We start from the raw sequence: 18998 nt of genomic DNA, 5'->3' as shown, positions 1-18998 counted from the left end.
ACAGATTTCTGTGCAGTGAGAACTCAAAGCATGAAATACTTGGGGACTACTTTTAAAATAAATATGCTAGGAATCCAACTTTTCCTGATTTGTAGCCAGTGTTTATCACCAGCCATGGCAAAAGAATGGACTTTGTCCTGCTAGTTTGTAGCACTAGAGGAATACTTCACATTTCCAAAATCAGACGTGGAATCAGTGACATGGAACAAGGCAAACCCAGTTGCTTTCTTGCCTTGCTTGTCTTGCAAAAAAGAGGTGCAGATTGGAGGGAAAATAGTGCAGGAACAAAAACAAGGATTTGTTTCTGAAAACAGTGCAACATACTGGTAACTACTGACAAAGTTTTTTATTGCAATGATTTAGTGTTGGTGATTTTAGCTGTTTATTTAGGAACTTTCAATAATTTTTCAGCTTTGTTAAATCCCATGTACTTCCTGATGCTTCAGTTTGGTGCTTTTCTTGGCATCTATAAAACAAAAAATGGCAGATGACATCACTCTCTACTCTTCACATTCAGTTAATTCAGTGCAGTCCAATGAATGTTCAGTGGTGGTTAGAAACTAGGATACATCCTTCCAGAGGTCTTGCTGATTGTCCCACCTATTTTATAATGGCAAGTGGGCAGAAATATTGAATAATACTGTAACTCTTATTACACTTGCCCATCTATCTCAAAGCATTTTACCAAGGAGGATAACTGTCATTATCTAGTCTTATATTATGGATGAGGAGGTGCCTAAAACATTTGTGAACTTCAAAGCATTTCACAGTGGATTTGAACTTTTCTCATAAAAATAACCCCTCTGTGATCATCTCAAATCTTATTAGATGTGGAGAGTTAATTTATGTTGTCTTGTAAGAAATGCTTGATAAGTTTGTTAGGTAATATAATGGCCAGTGGCAGCATTCACAAGAATGGCACCATCACAATGCCCACATGCACTCTTATCTGATCGGAGAATCCTTTTAAGGACCACAGCTTGCCAATGGTAACAACTTTTCTTTGCTACCAACCTATGCCACATGTGAACCAGTGAACTGAAGACGAAAAGTGCAGGGCAATCCAGTCCTCTCCAGTCTAGTGTGTATCTATATTAAAAGATGGCTGCATAGACAGAATTCAAGTGCAAGCTCTTCTGCTGAAGTATAGTCTGTTTGGCACTCTCCAATTCACAGTCCATCTTCTGCTATGCTCCCTTCCTCCCTAGCCTGTGGAAACCATCCCTTGACTAGTCAAGTATGAGTTGACTTGGAAATTCAGAACTATACCTAAGTTATACAAGCCGGAGTGTTAACTTTTTACCACAGCTTCAAGACTTGCCCTGGGATCAGGACAGAACCTCAGAAGTTCTGCCTGTCAAATCTGTGTAGCTTGAGGCAATGATGTTTTTCAGAGCGTATTGACCACATCTCACTGGGATTTGGCAAAAAAAAAAAGAGAAAAGAAACGCAGGCATGGGACATGTCTTTTACTACAAGACCTTTCTCAAAGTACCTGATGATGATGGAATGAAGTGAGAAACTGGAACTACTTGAAAATCAAGTTTTTAAGTGCAGCACATATAGATACTGGGAATCATGGATGGTGACGGTGCAACACGTTCTTGACATTATGATGAAATACTGCCAGTTTTCAACAGTAAGCTGATACATCGTTGTAAACAGAGGAATGCCTCAAAGCTCCTACAAAGGAAAGTACGGTATGTGAAATGGGATAGTTGCACTGTTACAGAGGAAATGCAAAATTAAGGATAAGTATATTCTCCTCCTTAATGTACAGATGAAGAAACTGAATCTAGGAGACATTAAATGACTTACCCAAGCTCTCACATTAAGTCGGGCTGCAGCTGGGAATAAAACATGGGTCTTCTGAGGCCCAGCCCTGTGTTCTAATCCACTAGATTTTGCTGCCTCCATCCACACCAGGCATTTATTGGCCCTACAGCATCTACTCTCTGGGGGGGGGGGGGACTTCTTGAGCAAACTATATCCTTGTTTTATATGATTGATTCAAAGCAGGTTATAATTAAAGGACTTATGGTATTAACCCAGTTTTCAAAGCCAAAACTCACATAACAGAGAAAATGTAACAGATTCTATATTGTCCATGTACTAGTTTTGCTTATGATTCACGAATAGTAAACCTCCAAACACCTTTCTGAGATATAGCAGATGCTGACATTCTCATCAAGCTCAAAACAGCCTGAACAGTACCCATGGCACCTTCTGATTCTCAGCTACTTTTTCCTCAGCACCCCCTTTCTTCTCCCCACGATTGCACCTCTGCATTAGTCACCTGACAGGCTGGGGTAGTTAAATATGTCCAGTTATTATTACTACTACCTCTAACCTGTCAAATAGTAAGTCACTGGGGTGATAACTTTCTTCTATCCTCTGGGAAGAGTCTGAAAACAGTTTGCAAATGGCAAGCTGTATGACCAGATCAAAGTGGTCCACAAAAGGAGCCAAAGCCAGAGTACCAACCTTGCCACCTTCATCAACACACCAGCTTCTGGCAGAACATGTACGTCAGAAATTTGACTCTGAGCTAGATCATCGGTTGATATAAACTGGACTTCACTTCAATGGGGCTACGGCAATTTAGCTGAGAATCTGGACCTACAGAGATGAATGAGCTCTCAAATCCATAGAAACAACAGTCTTCAGTTACAAAGTGATAACCATGGTTACAGCAATGGATGCAAGAGTCACCATTCCTTACCCAGCAAGGCTGCATTTGAAGCTCAGAAATGGATATTGTGGGATGAAAGTTCAGCTTCAAAGCTATAAGTAGAAATGAGGAAGGAGATGCATGGCAAAAGTTTCAAATTGACACTGATTATTATTCTCTTTTCCCTTTCCCATGAAGCTCCATGAACTTTCTGATCTGGATATTTAAAACACTAGTATTTTAAATATGGTTTTATGATCACTTAATAAACCTCATTCTTTTTTTTAACTTGCTGAACAAGATTTCTTGATTTTTTTTTGTTGGGGGGGGGGAGGACGACAGTGTATTGTAACCTTTGTCAACCGTTTAGTGGGATACTTTGATTTCTTCTGACAGACAGAACTCTGGTGTCAATGAGCTGCAGGCTGATCCCTTTGTTCTTTGTTATTTGAAGGATGGCCTTGGTAGGGTGACCAGATAGCAATTGTGAAAAAACGGGACGGGGGTGTGGGGCAATAGGTGCCTATAAAAGAAAAAGTCCCAAAAAACGGGACTGTCCCTATAAAAACGGGATATCTGGTCACCCTACTTGTGGGTAAGGTACTGGAACACACCTGGCTTTTATTCTTGGTTCCGTTCTATTTTTTGTGACTTTGAGAAAACCACTGAATCTTTGTGGGCTCACAGGGATGTTGTGAGGCTAAAGTCATTGAGACGTGCTCAGATAAATGCCATGGGAAAATCTACCAATAAAATACATTTGGAATTATAGTAAATACTACACGTATTGTGACATTTGTACTATTTTAAACCTGTTTTTTTTAAAGTCCTAACCTGTTATTTAAACAGTTCAGATCATTAAAACTGCAAGCATTTTTAAATGTTTGTTAAACTCTTGCATTTCTCTGAGCTCAATCAATGCAAATAGACTAGTCTAGTTTACTTTTTTTTTTTGAGTGAATTACATTTTTCTTCATGAACAAAATGTTGCAGTATTTGGGCTACTGGGTGTGACATTCCCCAGGGTACAATCTGGGTTGTTGAACAGCTGTGTCTCCTCCAACTCTCCAATCTGAGGTGCCTTTTACACTGGTTGGCGGTGAGAACAACCATTCCTGCTCTGTTCTCACACAGCCTCTAGCACGCAAAATCACTCTCAGCTGAATAGGAGTGCTTCTATCCAGCCATTCCTGAATCGTATTACAGAGTGACATCGGCAAATTCCCAGTCCGAGACTTGTCCCCAGAAATGTGCATCTTGTACTGCCCAGCTCTTTCCTTCTATGCACTACCAGCTCATAGCAAGTCCGTCATTTCATTAGTAGAAAATGGTATTCACAAACCTTGTTTCTCAAATGGAGGTTCCCAAGCCCTTCAATCCAAACAGATTTGCTTCGATAAAACAAGTTTAGTAACTACAGATAGATTTTAAGTGATTACAAGTAATGAGGCATAAAAGAATTGGTTACAAAGAAAAAAAATGTAAAACTAATACCTAATTTATCAAGCTAAGTGAACTCAAAGCTAATATTTCTCTCACTATATGCTTACAGCAGTCTGGCTGGATCTTTCAGCCAGGACAGTCCCCCAGTTCAGTGATTCTTCTTTTGTCTTTCAAACATTTTGGATGCCGTGAGTAGAGATGAGGGGACAGAGGTGACTTGTGTTCTCTGTTCTCCCTTGTTATAGCATTTCTCTTCTTTAAGAATCCTCTCCAACTGAGGTTCAGGCGATAGCAAGTCTGGCTGCCCAGATGTAAATTTCTCGCTCACACCCTTCTTCCTGCTCAACCCAATAATAATCCATTTGATTATGTTGACACCTCGCTGAGGTGATGGCTAACCTTTTGCCTTTGAGGAACTGGTCTGTGCCTGCTTTTCTAAACTTGGAACATGTCTCAGCAATGTCCTACAGTAAAATCTTATAACTTTACTTGCAGTGTTGCTACTCACATTTTACCAGGATAGTAGTGTCCGGTAGATTGAGTTTTCAAAGGATACCTCACAAGGCATTCTTTGTACAAAATGTATCAGAGTCTTGTAGAAGTGGTGAATGTAAGGGTACAGTCTGTGACACAGGAGCATGTTTATTTGTTCAATAATTGTTTAATTGGAATTGTTTTTCTTTTTAAATGAAACCTCTCTATAGCAGGTAGGTTTTGTGGAAGTTTGTTCCAAAACCTGTGTGCGTGGTTCAATTTGACATTGCAGTTAAATGGACAGTGCAATAAGCCAAATAAGGTGTGATGTAAGCACGGGCAGCATGTATCGTAGACTGCAGGAAGCTATGCCTCCCACAAACAGCCCAGCATGGCCCTGCCTACACTCTGTCCGGAAGGCCCCCTCCTGTCCTGCTTGCTCTTCCCCCTTGGTCCCAGCCCACGCAGGATGGCTGCTCCTCTTAAGGGGAGTATGCTGGTTGGGCCTAAGCATAGGGCTAGAGTGGCCGGAGCCAGCCAGGACGGAACTTGGGGTGACTGGGGTCACCTAGCGCTGGGGGCCCCCCTGGGTTCTGGGGCTGTGCCACCTGATGCTTGGGGGGGGGGAAGGAGGAAGACTGCTGGGGCTGCCCGCTGGCACTCAGGGGCCGGGGGAAACTCTGGGCTCTGGCGGGGGTAGAGGGTGGGTTGGGGCCGGCCAGGGGCTAGCTTCCCCAAGCCGGCGGGTCACCCGCTGCCCGTGGATGTAAGATTGGTCAGATGTGAAGTTTGCTATCGGTCTACTCCAATGTTGTAAAATATTATTGTGAGTTGGTTAAATCTTGTCATGGGTTCTGTTAAACCGCATTGAAACTGATGGGTGTGAATGTGTGCTTCATTTAAGACCGCTGTAAGAGACTGTTAAGAAGCCCCACCTAAAACAAAGCATAATGAAGTCTGCCCAGGCATTTGCACTGCTGAGCAGTGGGGCTTAGCTGGGTATTGTTTGGATAGGTATATGGAACAGACAGCACAAGGAGTGACATGCAGGGACAAAGAGAGCGCACAGAGATAAAACCAAGCAGACAGCCTAGAAGCAAAGCAATGTGGTCCTTTGCTGTCTCTAAGTCCTAGTGTACACTTAAAATTTTAGCTCAAGCTAGTTATGTCACTCAGTGGTATCAAGCCCTGGAGTTTAGCCAATCTAATTTCTGGTGTAGATGCAGCTAGAAAGATGGAAGAATATCCAGGTTGAGTAACTAGATTGTAGGCCTATTTTAAACCATATTAGTTTAAAAATTCAGCAATATTTCCACATTTATCTATTAATAAAGTAATCGTATTGCTGCAATCTACAGTAAGGATGTAGGAAAGCAAAGGAAAAACAGTAAAACACTAAATCTATGGAGCACCGTGTTCAAAACTCTAATTTTCAGTGGAGGAAATAAACATACTTCAGAGCAAAGAAATTATCTTCATTTTTTCCCATCTGCCTTTGCCCTACCTAATTCTGTGTTGCACATCACACTCCCACTCAGCATGGAATGGTTTACATTCTTTTATGTAGTTAACAAAACAGTACTTCACAACATGAGGGGGGAAAAATCAATATTCATGCATTACAAGCTCAAAGCAAGAGTGTCTCTCAGCACTTAGTCAGAACCTAAATTACTTTAACATGTATAAAGCATTACAGCTTGATCTAATAAAGGAGGACTTCACTTTTTGTCACAGATTCTACAAAACCATTGCTTTCAGTAGCTCAACTCAAAATGTTCTGTTTGCAGCAATTTTCCCAGTCCCCTTTAGGCCTGGTCCACACTAGAATAGTAGGTTGGCATAACTACATTGCTCAGGGGTGTGAAAAATCCACATGTCTGAATGGCAAAGTTAAGTCAATTTTAATCACAGTGTAGACCGTGCTAGATTGACAGAAGAATTCTTCTGTCAACCTACCTACTGCCTCTCAGGGAGGTGGATTACCTATGCCAACAGGAGAATCCACTATTGCAAATTTTCTTTACTCTACCACTTCTCCCTTGCCCCTTTCCAGATATTGGTACTGCGTACTACCCTGGGGGCTCTATATGGGTCACTATAAATATTTAAAGGGAACCGATCCAATGTTTAAAAGACCATCCAGATGACAAAAAGCACTTTCAACAGGACAAGTAAAGCAAAATACAACCCTTAAAGTTGTGTTAATGAGGTAAAATGTTATGGGATCTTCAGATCTGCAAATAAGTCCATTCACTGAGGTGTCTATATGGGTTTAGGTACCTAATTTTAAACTGTTTAGGACAGTCTAAGGCCATATACTAGGTCAGTATCAGAAGTTGAAGTAGAACGCAGGAGTTTCTGACTCTCTCTCCCATGTTGGATTCCCTAGGCTCTAATTAGCAGGGAAATTCTTTACTACTTTTCTGTAAAATTTACAATTTCATCAAATGCTGTTTTCAATAGATTATTCCTGCCTTCATGTTCATCTCATACATTACTTTGAAACTGAAAAAATCTACAGAAAACAGGAAAGTAATTTAGAAATACATCAGCTCTTTAAATACATATGTAAAGATTGTAAATCCTTTTGGGAAGAATTTAAACCAGAAAATCTAGAAGCCTGAGATCTTTGTGTAGGTGATGTTTATTTGTGAACAGCAGTCACAGATGGACTTATACTAGAGAGTCTCTGATTCTATCTTTAAACTGCCTTCACCCCTCTATCTTGTTATAGTGTTAAAACAGCTAAGCAATGCAAAAATGTTGGTGTAACCTGAATGCCACAAAAACTCACTTATAAGGAATAAAACTCTGAAATCCTTCCTTTGGGAATGTACATTCTGCTCAACACAAGTAATTATCAGTCTGTTAAGTAACTTTAACACTACTATTACCATAGCACATAGGTGTAGAGCATGCAAGACCCAGGCTCTGCATACTGTGCCTCATTCGCTAATTCCTCATGGTCTGGGTCTGGCCCACATAAGATGTTTAGCTTTGCATCATAAAAGAAATGGATGAAAGTTTAAAATTGAGCTCTACTGACTTTCTTATTCTTGGGCCCTATCCTGTCTTCTTTGTCCCTCCCCCCTCCATTTCAGAGGGAGTTTGGAGTGTGCAAGGAATGTATTTTCAAGCCACTCCTGCATTAATATGTATCTCCAAAGAGCTAGTGAAAGCTTTTTAAAGCATTTATTCAATGTCACTTTGAACTTGCTTTGGAGGCTTTTGTATTGATTTCCATTGACTCTCTCCATCCTCATCTGCTTAGCTGATGACAAAGCTGTTTAATAAAAGAGGATAACTGTGTCCACAGGAAAGCTGCCGTGGTATGCAATTGAAGGGGGATTTGTTCCAGCAGCGCAAGTTCTGGCTGCCTCCTGGACACATCCAGGACTGCATAGAAATCGGTGAAAATGCTTTCTTTTTTTTCCTTTGAGAGGGTGTCTCCACCCACACCACTATCATTTTCTTCTTTTACTTAACAGCAGGAATCTGAACTCTCTCGTATTATGCGTCTCTGTGGGGATTGCAACTATTTACTCCATGGAGACTGACTAAGTTAATAATGTGGAACACAACACCGACAATAATAAAAACAATTGTTCTGAATTCAAAGCAGGAGTGAGCAAAATGCAGGTTGTTTTAGTATGTTGAATTGGTGGTAAACTTAAACCTTTATCTGCACTGGCTTATTAAAGTTCAAAGTGTCATTCTCTGGTAATTTATGCCTTGAAATTTAAGATTGTTTTTTTTTTTAAGTGCAAGTCCTAATATCAACAGGAACATTTTCGTAAAGTGAATTTCAAAAAATAGCTTGTGTTGAAACGTGGTGTTTTTATTGTACTTATGGTAACATGGAGCTATCTCTGCCAGCCCCATGGCACAGTGGAATTGAGACAGTTTAGATTTTAATGCCTAATATTTATTATGCATTTATTATTTCCTTTTCAATCTTGGTTAAATGTGTTCTTGAATTTTAAAACCCTTGTTGACCTAGACATAACTTTTAGGGCCTGATACTGTGGTATTCATTTAGGCAAAATTTCCATTGACTCATCTGGGAGCCATCCCTCACTGCCCCAACTCCAAGGGCTGCAGGGCTAGGCCTAGAGTGTCCGTGAGTTGACTCAGTGATGATCCTTTATTGCACCTTACTGACAGACGGAAACCTTTTTCCTTTACAGAGCTTCCTGCTAGCACATGGGGTTTTCTGAAAAATATATAATCTCAGCTAGTTATGCAATATAGTGCAGTCTAGTGCCAGCTCTTTGTTTAAGAAGGGTGTGAAAGGATTTGACCAACGAGAAGGTGATGCCAAATGTTAACTGCAACGTCATTCAAGCACCTGCCTCGTGCATAATCCCAGATCCTCTCACAGATGTAAGTACACTTGGAACTCTTATCAACTTAAACATGAAACCAGCCATAAAAATCACATGACTCCTTTTTATCTTTAGTTACTACACTAAATAAGAACTTCTTTTGTTTTATATGAACCTTGAATGAAAAGGACTTCAACATTTAGTACTTATCAAACTGCTTTAAACTGTATGTTCTCGACAAATTCCAACTGTAATAATTACATTTTGCCATTGTAAATTTCTCCTGCTGTTTTATTTTGGTACTGCAATCTTCACTTCCCATCTTAAGCTATTGTGTAGTGTTGCAGGGTACTGCTAAACAAATGTGGTTCACATCGGGGTAGCTGTTCTTCAGTAGTTGTCAAAGTTATTCCTATCTCTTCCTTTCTTGAAGTAAAAAGCTGTAAAGCGCTTTGGTTGTGCTTTACCAATGCAAAATTATTGAGCAAGGCAACAGCTGAGAGTCCTTTTTGAAGGACCTGATGAAAATGGATACTAAGTAGTCACAAGAGATTTTGATTTAAAATTTCATTTTCTAACAGTTTTGGGTCCTCTGCCTTTGCATGTTTATATTTATCTAGGTTAAAAATGTCAATGGGTCAAATCTGCTCTTAGTTACATTGGTGTCTCTTTAGTAACTTCATTGACATATAACTGAGTGAGTGAATTTGGCACAATAAGCAAACTTCAGGTTTTGTATGTGTTTGGGCAAATATGTAGTGAGTACTTTTAGCAATCTTTAAGATGAAAAGCACTATGTGAAGCTAAGAAAATAGTACAGATTTTAAAAGATTTACTTCTTTATTTACTGTCCATCTTGTCAAGGGCTGGGATTTTTTATGTAAATAAAGTTTAGATATGAACAAAGAAAGGGATTTAACAAAACATTGATTGTAAGTAAAGCTGCTTTTTGAAATAGTTGGCTTAGAGCTCAGGCTAGTGTTAGGACTCAGGGTAGGGTCCTTCAGTAAACAAGTACTGCCTTCGCTATTCAGTCAGTGATTATGAATCATTTAGAATGGTCAGGTTTCAGAGTAGCAGCCGTGTTAGTCTGTATTCGCAAAAAGAAAAGGAGAACTTGTGGCACCTTAGACTAACAAATTTATTTGAGCATAAGCTTTCGTGAGCTACAGCTCACTTCATCAGATGTCAGTATGCTCAGCAATGTAGAATTCAGAGGAAGAGGTGCAAATTTGTTGTTGAAAGGTGCAATTTTGTATTACAATTGTTTTTAAAAAACTCCAGATTTATAAAATACCGAAATTTTTAAGATGGGAAAATATAATATAGGTGTGAATTAGTGAAACCATTATCCCCTGATACAACAGTTAAACATGCTTCAAAGGAGACCAAGGTCTGTCATAACTTGTGTTTACACACACACGCACATCTCTGGTATTCTGAATGTGTAAGAGACACTAGGATTCTCTGTTAAGAAGCTCTGTGTGTATTTATAAAATGAAGTTATAGGCGGGGCTGGTAGCATTTCCTGTTAAGGTTGCCTGACACTTCCCATTATAAGACCCTGTTCTCAGTTGCTCATAACTTTGCTAAATTTTTATGGGCTGGGCTAAAATTTTCCTTGCTGGATGCCTGCCTCAGGCTGAATTTGTTTTAGAAGACTTCAGCTGGTTCCAAGAATAAGGCCAGGGAAAAATACATGTTTTTTTTTTAAAAATGACCTTTTACTTGAAATACTGAAGGGTCCTCTGTTTTAGAGTAAGGACTGGAAAATCGGTAGGGTGGGGTGACCTTTGTATCATGGATGTGCCTTTTGCCATCCCCACAAAGATCTGTCCCAATTTTGACAAGTTATAAGCTTTTGAAAAATCACAATTTGCACATGCCTAGACATTTCTTAGTTTTAACAGCTTAAAATCTGCAAAGTCCATCCTCTCAGCTGACCAGACTGCACATGAGCAACTGAATATGCTCCAGACCATGGCTACAGAGATGAAGCAGGACTTGTCCTGTAATTGCTGCTACCAGCTGCTCCTGGTAACGGCCAGGCACAGAGAATAAGGAGCCTGTCGACCCTGTGTTCTCAATGATCTGCTATCCCTGCTAGCACCCAGGCAGTATGGAGCAGGAAGCCATGTAAGAGAGGGAAAGAAGTAGATTTGGAAAAGGGTTCTAATGAGATTAGGGTGGAAAGAGAGGAAGAAATAGTGTTGCCAATTTTGGTTGGATCTATTCCTGGAGGTTTCATCATATGACAATCATTAATTCCTGGAGACTCCAGAACAATCCGGAAGGGTTGGCAACCCTAGGGAGAGAAACTATGACTGACAGTTGGAGGGAGGAAACTGGGCCTGGCTGGTCAGGGAGACTGTGATCAAGAACGAGCAGAGGGGGAGGAGAAGAGAGAGGTCTGAGTAGCAGCAGGGGAGAAATGGAACTGGCTGGGCAAAAAGGCCGGTATTGGAAAAGGGAGGACAAGAGACTGAAGGAGGTGAATAGGACTGGGTAGACTGGGACAGGAAGCTGGTGTGGGGAAGAGACAAGCCTAGGACAGGGACAAATTGGAGGGGATGGAATAAAAAGGGACAGAATTTTGGAAAAATGAGCAAAAGGTCTGTGTTAACTAGAGCACACTCCCCCCTGGAGCGGACCCCAAGATGCCTGAGTCTCTCCATTGCTCTGCTGGGAGCAAATATCTGTGAAACCCAGTGGCAACGTGTGTGCCCCATCCCACGCTAGTGCCAGTCCACATGGAGAATGATAACCTACTATTCCTATCATTTTCTCCTTTAGCTCAAGTCTCCATTAGCTCAAAATCTCAAGTGGAGGTCTGTGCCTTGGATCTAAAGGTTCGAACCCTGCTGATGATCCATGTAAGTGTCAATAAGATGCCACATGATGGAATTCCTGTGGTGGTTTTTTTGTTTGTTTGTTTTTTTTCAGTTTGCTTTTATGAAAATCTAGGACACTTCACAGGAAAAATGTTAGAAGAACATTTTCTTTCAGGCTTTCAGGATGGATCAAGGTTGTGTAGTGAAGGAGACTGTTGTCTGACTGAACCCTTGCTTTATTTATTGCATAAGATGGAAGCTGTGTAGTGAATGAGGCAGGGAACTACAGAAAGAAGAAAAGTTGGTCTCATGGTTAAGGCAGTTGAATGCTGCTCTGAGAAATTGGATTCTAACCTTGTCTCTGCCACGCTGTTCCTGTGTGTCAAGTCACTTAAACCAGACTTTTCAGAGGTGGTCATTAATTGTAAGTTTCTCATTTTGTGTGTGTTTGACGTCAGACCATGAGGGTCTGATTTGCAGAAGCTCTGCGCACTTACACAACTCCATCTGATGTCAATGGGAGCTGTATGCTGAACGTAATACTAAGTACTCCAAAAAAATCAGGTCCTAGGTATCTCACATCAGGCACCCAAAATTTGTGATGCTTTTGACTCTAATTTCCGTTCCTCCACTCATCTGTAAAAGGTGGATAATAATGTTCTGTCACCTCAAAGGGGTTTTATGAAGATAAATTGTTTCTGAAGCATTCAGATACTATACTGATGAATGCCAGAGAAAATCCCATAAGGAAGGGGTGAATAGTGTGCAAGAAATAAGGCATGAGGCCACACATGGAAAAATGAGGATAAAACAAAACATTGAGTAGTTGCCTATTAAATGAGCACTGTCCATCCTATGCACTGAATAAGGCAGTTCTGTAGAAACACTAGAATGTGATCATGTAACTGAAGACTGTATCATATGCATATGCACAAGGGCACAAATTAAGGTTGCCCAGGTAACTTTAATACTGACATTTCCTAGCTTTTGAGGACTTGACTTTTCAACCTTTAATGTTTTTACAGTGTTTTGTGTATTATATGAATATATGGGGGGGGGGGTGTCTGTGTAACATATATATATATCGGATCAATAATTTCAAAAGCTATTAGTGATTTGGCGTCCTAACTTAAGACACTACAAACGGCCTGATTTTTTAGAACATGGTGATTCAGCTCTTTCTGAATCACAGACCCCTTTAAAGTGTCAGATCATCTCAAATGGGCACCCCAAATCACTATCTCTTTAACATGTGTGGATTTCTTTTAAATTTTAACCTTAACTCTGGATTGATGATGCTTGGTTTTGTGATTATTACATCATTCCTGTAATACATTTTACCCTAAATTATTGATCTATATGCTCAACCTACCTGTATCTTTAACATAGTTTTTGTCTGGGAATATAATTGCTTGGGTTGGTGGAAAGTTGTCTGATGAAAATGTTGGGGTTTTGACTAAATGCAAATTTGTTTTGTGAAAGTTGCTTTTCTGTGGAAAATTTCAACTTTTAATTGAATAACCAAATACCCAAAAACTATAACATGTTTGATTTTGGGCCAAAACCTGAACATTTTCTGTTTTGGAATTGCCACTGTGATGCGTTATGGGAGTTGTAATTTGGGTTTATCACTCTCCTCAATTGGCAGGGTTCCTCAGACAGACTACATCTCCCATGATACACTTCAGCAGATAATGAAGATGGGAGACTGTGATGTGTCTTAGTTGTTGTAGCCCGGCCAGGGAGCCCAGGTCATAGAGGAGAATGGGGACATGAGGTATCTGAACTAGACCTCCTATGAGGCACCATGATATGTCTGAATTTAAATTTTGGGATTTTGGATGAAAGGTTGTTTTTTTGGGGTTGTGGCTGAAAATTGTCACATCTTGATTTTTATTTTTATAAAAAGTCAAATTTTTCCATCAGTGGGCAGGATTTCCAGCCAGCCTTACAAATCACAGTGGAAATAATGAGCATCACCTCCCTCCCGCTCTCCAGTCCCATCATCCTTACTCTTTCTTTAGATATTGCCTTCTCTGAGGTTGTAAGTGGCCCTCGTGTACATTTTAAGGTTTCCATTGAAGGGACATCCCTTCTAAAGTGTTAGAATTGAGAGGACTTGGCATCTTTCAGGATTGGTGCCAATATTTTCAGCTAACAGTTCCTCCAATTGACAACTAATTTTCATACTTTAAAAACCCACTAGTTCAGGGTCTGTTTGTCTTATAATGATACTTTTGAAGACATAAAGTGCTACTTAAATTTTAAGCAATGTACAAACATGATCTAATCCTCAGAATATCCATTTATGACTGGTAAACAAATAATCTTACCCCCATTTTACACTATCCTCTTCATCTACCAGTAATTCACACTCAACATCTGGTTTCATCTGGAAAGAGCAGACTTACGGTAACCTCTAGAGTCACCTGATTTTGATACAAACAATAATTCATAACAGAACATCTGCCTGAAAGACTCCCCAAGCTTGATGATGGATGTTTAATGGGCCTTAATATACCTTTTATTTATATATTTCTTACTGGGTGGTGTTTAATCTCTCTAAGTATGTCACAGACATAATTCCCCCAAAATATTAGGCTTTCTGGTTTTTTCGTTGTTCTACCCCTCCCCCCACAAGTACATCCTAGCTTTTTATTACATATCAAAGAAACCGTGACCGAGGTCCCCTGTATCAGAGGCAACTTGGATCTATATTTTGCAATAAAAACATAAGGATGGCCGTACTGGGTCAGACCAATGATCCTGTCTTCCGATAGGTTTGAGTGGTAGCTGTGTTAGTCTGTATCAGCAAAAGTAACGAGTCCTTGTGGCACCTTAGAGACTAAGAAATTTATCTGGGCATAAGCTTTCGTGGGTTAGAACCTACTTCATCAGATGCATGGAGTGAAAATACAGGAGCAGGTATAAATACATGAAAGGATGGGGGTTGCTTTACCAAGTGTGAGGTCAGTCTAACGAGATAAATCAATTAACAGCAGGATACCAAGGGAGGAGAAATAACTTTTTTGAAGTGGTAAGAGAGTGGCCCGTTACAGACAGTTGACAAGAAGGTGTGAGTAACAGTAGGGAGAAATTAGTATTGGGGAAATTAAGTTTAGGTTTTGTAATGACCCGACCACTCCCAGTCTCTATTCAGGCCTAATCTGATGGTATCCAGTTTGCAAATTAATTCCAGTTCTGCAGCTTCACGTTGAAGTCTCTCTTTGAAGATTTTTTGTTGAAGAATTGCCACTTTTAGGTCTGTTGTTGAGTGACCAGAGAGATTGAAGTGTTCTCCTACTGGTTTTTGAATGTTATGATTCCTGATGTCAGATTTGTGTCCATTTATTCTTCAATGCTAGGTGCTTCAGAGTGTGTAATATTCTATACCTTGGGGGAGCATCCTGTAACCCGCATATTCCTCATTTATATACAATTGTGATATTGCATATATAGCAGGCAGTGTGAGGTATCAGGGGAAAGGTTATGATCTGCTGAAAGTAATTTTTCTGTCTAAATATTTCTATCGTTAATGCATATGAAGTTATGAGAATGTGTTGTATGGTTGTCACTAAAATATGCTGTGGGTTTGGGAGGCACCCAGATACTAGCTCTCCAGAGACAATATCAAGGGAGGTAACCAACACCCAGGTGGGTGCTGAACAGACATCTCCAGCAATTGTCCAGCAGAGGAGTTACAATTCAGTGACTCTCACTCACAGGAGAGTCACCAGGATATTGCTTCACCTTGTGACTCCGCAATACCCACCAGACATGTCTGGACTTGTGTTCTCCAAGCACATGGACTAAGGCAGGGATGGGCAAACTATGGCCTGGGGGCTGCATTCGGCCCTTCAGACATTTTAATCTGGCCCTCAAGCTCCTGCCAGGGAGTAGGGTCTGGGGCTTGCCCCACTCTGGCACTCCAGTCAGGGAGCAGAGTTGGGGGTTTCTCCCGCTCTGCGTGGCTCCTGGAAGCAGCAGCATGTCCCCCTCTAGCTCCTACATGTAGGGGCAGTGGGCTCCGCATGCTGCCCCTACCCCAAGTGCCACTCCTGCTGCTCCCATTGGCCAGGAACCACAGCCAATGGGACTTGCAGGGGCGGTGCCTGTGGATGGGGCAGTGTGCAGAGCTGCCTGGCTATGCCTCCACATAGGAGCCAGAGGGGGGACATGCCGCTGCTTCTGGGAGCTGCTTGAGGTAAGCGCCACCTGGAGTCTGCACCCCTGGCCCCCTCCATGCGCTGAACCCCTTGGTCCCAGCTTGGAGCATCCTCCTGCACCCCAAACCCTCATCCCCAGCCCCACCGCAGAGCCTGTACCCCCAGCCGGAGCCCTCACCCCCCCCACACACATCCCAACCCCCTGCCCCAGCCCAGAGCCCCTTCCTGCACACTGGACCCACCACAGAGCCCTCACCCCCTCCCGTACCCAACCCCCCAATTTCATGAGCATTCATGGCCTGCCATACAATTTCTATACCCGGATGTGGCCCTCGGGCCAAAAAGTTTGCCCACCCCTGGACTAAGGGTATAAAACAGAACACAGTGGGCACATGCTTGGCCTTTCTCCTTCCCCCCACCTATGCTGCAAACAACAAGGACACTCAAAGACTGAAGACTCCAACAGAGGGAACCGGCCCAGGTTTCAGGAGTGAAACCTGGATACTATGAACTGCAATATCCCGTGGGGTGAGAAAAAAAAAACTGCTTAATCTAGATGTTGCCCAGTCTAATAGGGTTGAGAGTTTAGACTGTACTTATGTTTTATTTTCTTTTGGTAACTAACTCTAACTTTTTGCCTATCACATATAATCACTTAAAATCTATCTTTTTGTAGTCAATAAATCTGTTTAACTGTTTAACTTTACCAGTGAGTTTGCATGAAGTGTTTGCTAAGGGTGTTTGCTCAGGTTTACAAAGGCTGGTGTACCAATTAATAAATTTGCACTGCTCATCTTGAGGCTACAAGATGACATTTAATATTATCATCTTTCATTTTCAGAGTCAGACTTTATGGGGCAAGTCATTTTTCTTCAGAGCCTTAAGGACTAGAAATTTGTTTTGTTAAATAAGTGATTCTGCAGTAATGAATAGATGCTGTTGCAAATTCTCCAGCCACAAAATTGTGGAATAGAGTATAATATTATAAATGAGCAGGGGTGGAAGTAAGGGGGTACAGGCCGGTACGGCGTACAGGTAAAAGGTAGCTGCCAGTACCAGCCCATACCACTGACTTTAAAGCGCTGCCGCAGCAACGCTTTAACATTGCTGCCCCTTTTGCACCCCCGAGCGGCTGTGCTGCCAGGTCCCTACCAGCAGGGCTGCCAATGGGGGGGGGGGGCGCAAAAGGGGCAGCGATGACCCAGTAAGGCAGCCAATGAGAGTAGGGTGACCAGATGTCCCGATTTTATAGGGAGAGTCCTGATTTTGGGATCTTTTTTCTTATATAGGCTCATATTACCCCCCAACCCCTATCCTGATTTTTCACATTTGCTGTCTGGTCACCCTAGATGGGAGGTGCAAAAGGGGCAGCGATGTTAAAGCGCCGCCCCTTTTGCCGCGCCTCACCCTCCCCTCAGCTGCCGAAGTAGCTGCCCCGGGGCTGCGATTTACAAGGGCCCGGGGCTCCGGCCACTGCTGCTGCGGTAGCCCTGGGCCCTTTAAATTGCTGCTGGAGCCCCTGGCAGCGCAGGCCAGGGAGCGCAGATGACTGGCTGGGGGACGCTGACCCCCCACCCCTTCTAGGGGGGCCAGAGCAGCCCCATACCAGTAAGAGCTGCTGTCAAGGTTCCTTCCCCACTCTGAACTCTAAGGTACAGATGTGGGGACCTGCAGGAAAGACCCCCTAAGCTTATTCTTACCAGCTTAGGTTTAAAAATTTCCCCAAGGTACAAACTTTGCCTTGTCCTCAAACCATATGCTGCCGCCACCACCAAGTGTGTTAAACAAAGAACAGGGAAAGAGCCAACTTAGAGACATCTTCCCCCAAAATATCCCCCCAAGCCCTACACCCCTTTCCTGGGGAAGGCTTGATAAAAATCCTCACCAATTTGTACAGGTGAACACAGACCCAAACCCTTGGATCTTAAGAACAATGAAAAATCAATCAGGTTCTTAAAAGAAGAATTTTAATTAAAGAAAAGGTAAAAGAATCACCTCTGTAAAATCAGGATGGTAAATAACTTACAGGGTAATCAGATTAAAAACATACAGAATCCCTCTAGGCAAAACCTTAAGTTACAAAAAGACACAAAAACAGGAATATACATTTCACCCAGCACAGCTTATTTTACCAGCCATTAAACAAAAGAAATCTAACGCATTTCTAGCTAAATTACTTACTAACTAACAGAAGTTCTGAGACTCCATTCCTGATCTGTTCCCGGCAAAAGCATCACACAGATAGACGAAACCTTTGTTTCCTCCCCTCCCCCGATTTGAAAGTATCATATCTCCTCATTGGTCATTTTGGTCAGGTGCCATCGAGGTTATCTTAGCTTCTTAACCCTTTACAGGTGAAAGGGTTTTACCTCTGGCCAGGAGGGATTTTATAGCACTGTATACAGAAAGGTGGTTACCCTTCTCTTTTATTTTTATGACCACTGCATTTTACTTTCACCCCTGTAAATGAGTAAGAAAAAGTTACACTTTTAGTTAGGCCATATAACTGATGGTCATTTATTAACTTAACTGTCTGTGCTTTGCACTGTATAATGCAGATCAAAACAGTCTGATAGTTTAGAAGACATGAAGAAAAGCCAAATGAACAGAGATTCCTATGGAGAAGTTTAACTTCGATAATATTTCTTTCTTCTTAATTTCCTTCATTTATTCTACTTGCAAAATACTCTGTGTTCTTTGCACAATAAGGGCCTGATTCCACATTCCATGCATAGCTGAAACTCTCCTTTAGTGTTCAACAGGAGATTTGGGTGCAACAAGAAATGTGGGATCAGGCCCAATATTTGTGGATTTTTTTTTTACACTTTTTTTGTGTAAAGTAATTTTAGTTGAGCTGCTTATCAGCTTTCTCAGTACTTCTGCTGTTCCACTGATTTCTCATTGCTCTATTACCCAGTTTTATTACCTGTTTAACTTGTAGCTCTTTCTTGGAAACTACTTCAAATTCTAAAAGGGCATGGGATAGGTTTGCATTTGTTGCTCATGAAAGTGAGGAACTGCTAGCATAAAACGGGCAACTTCATCCCGTAAGAGGGTCAGCTCTCCGCTCCAGTTTAGCAAATTACTT

General features: G+C 41.5%; 1 long non-coding RNA gene across 1 annotated transcript; it reads right to left on the bottom strand.

Moving 5' to 3' along the window:
* Window positions 1-343: 343 nt before the first annotated feature.
* Window positions 344-18176, bottom strand: LOC140913894 (uncharacterized). Its single transcript, XR_012159689.1, has 3 exons — window positions 18092-18176; window positions 1496-1683; window positions 344-466 (listed from the first exon to the last, which is right to left on the bottom strand). It is a non-coding gene; the product is annotated as an uncharacterized lncRNA (long non-coding RNA).
* Window positions 18177-18998: the final 822 nt, after the last annotated feature.

This window comes from Lepidochelys kempii, chromosome 6, assembly GCF_965140265.1.
Source record: "Lepidochelys kempii isolate rLepKem1 chromosome 6, rLepKem1.hap2, whole genome shotgun sequence".
NCBI lineage: Eukaryota > Metazoa > Chordata > Testudines > Cheloniidae > Lepidochelys > Lepidochelys kempii.
This window is presented reverse-complemented; position numbering and strand designations above follow the sequence as displayed.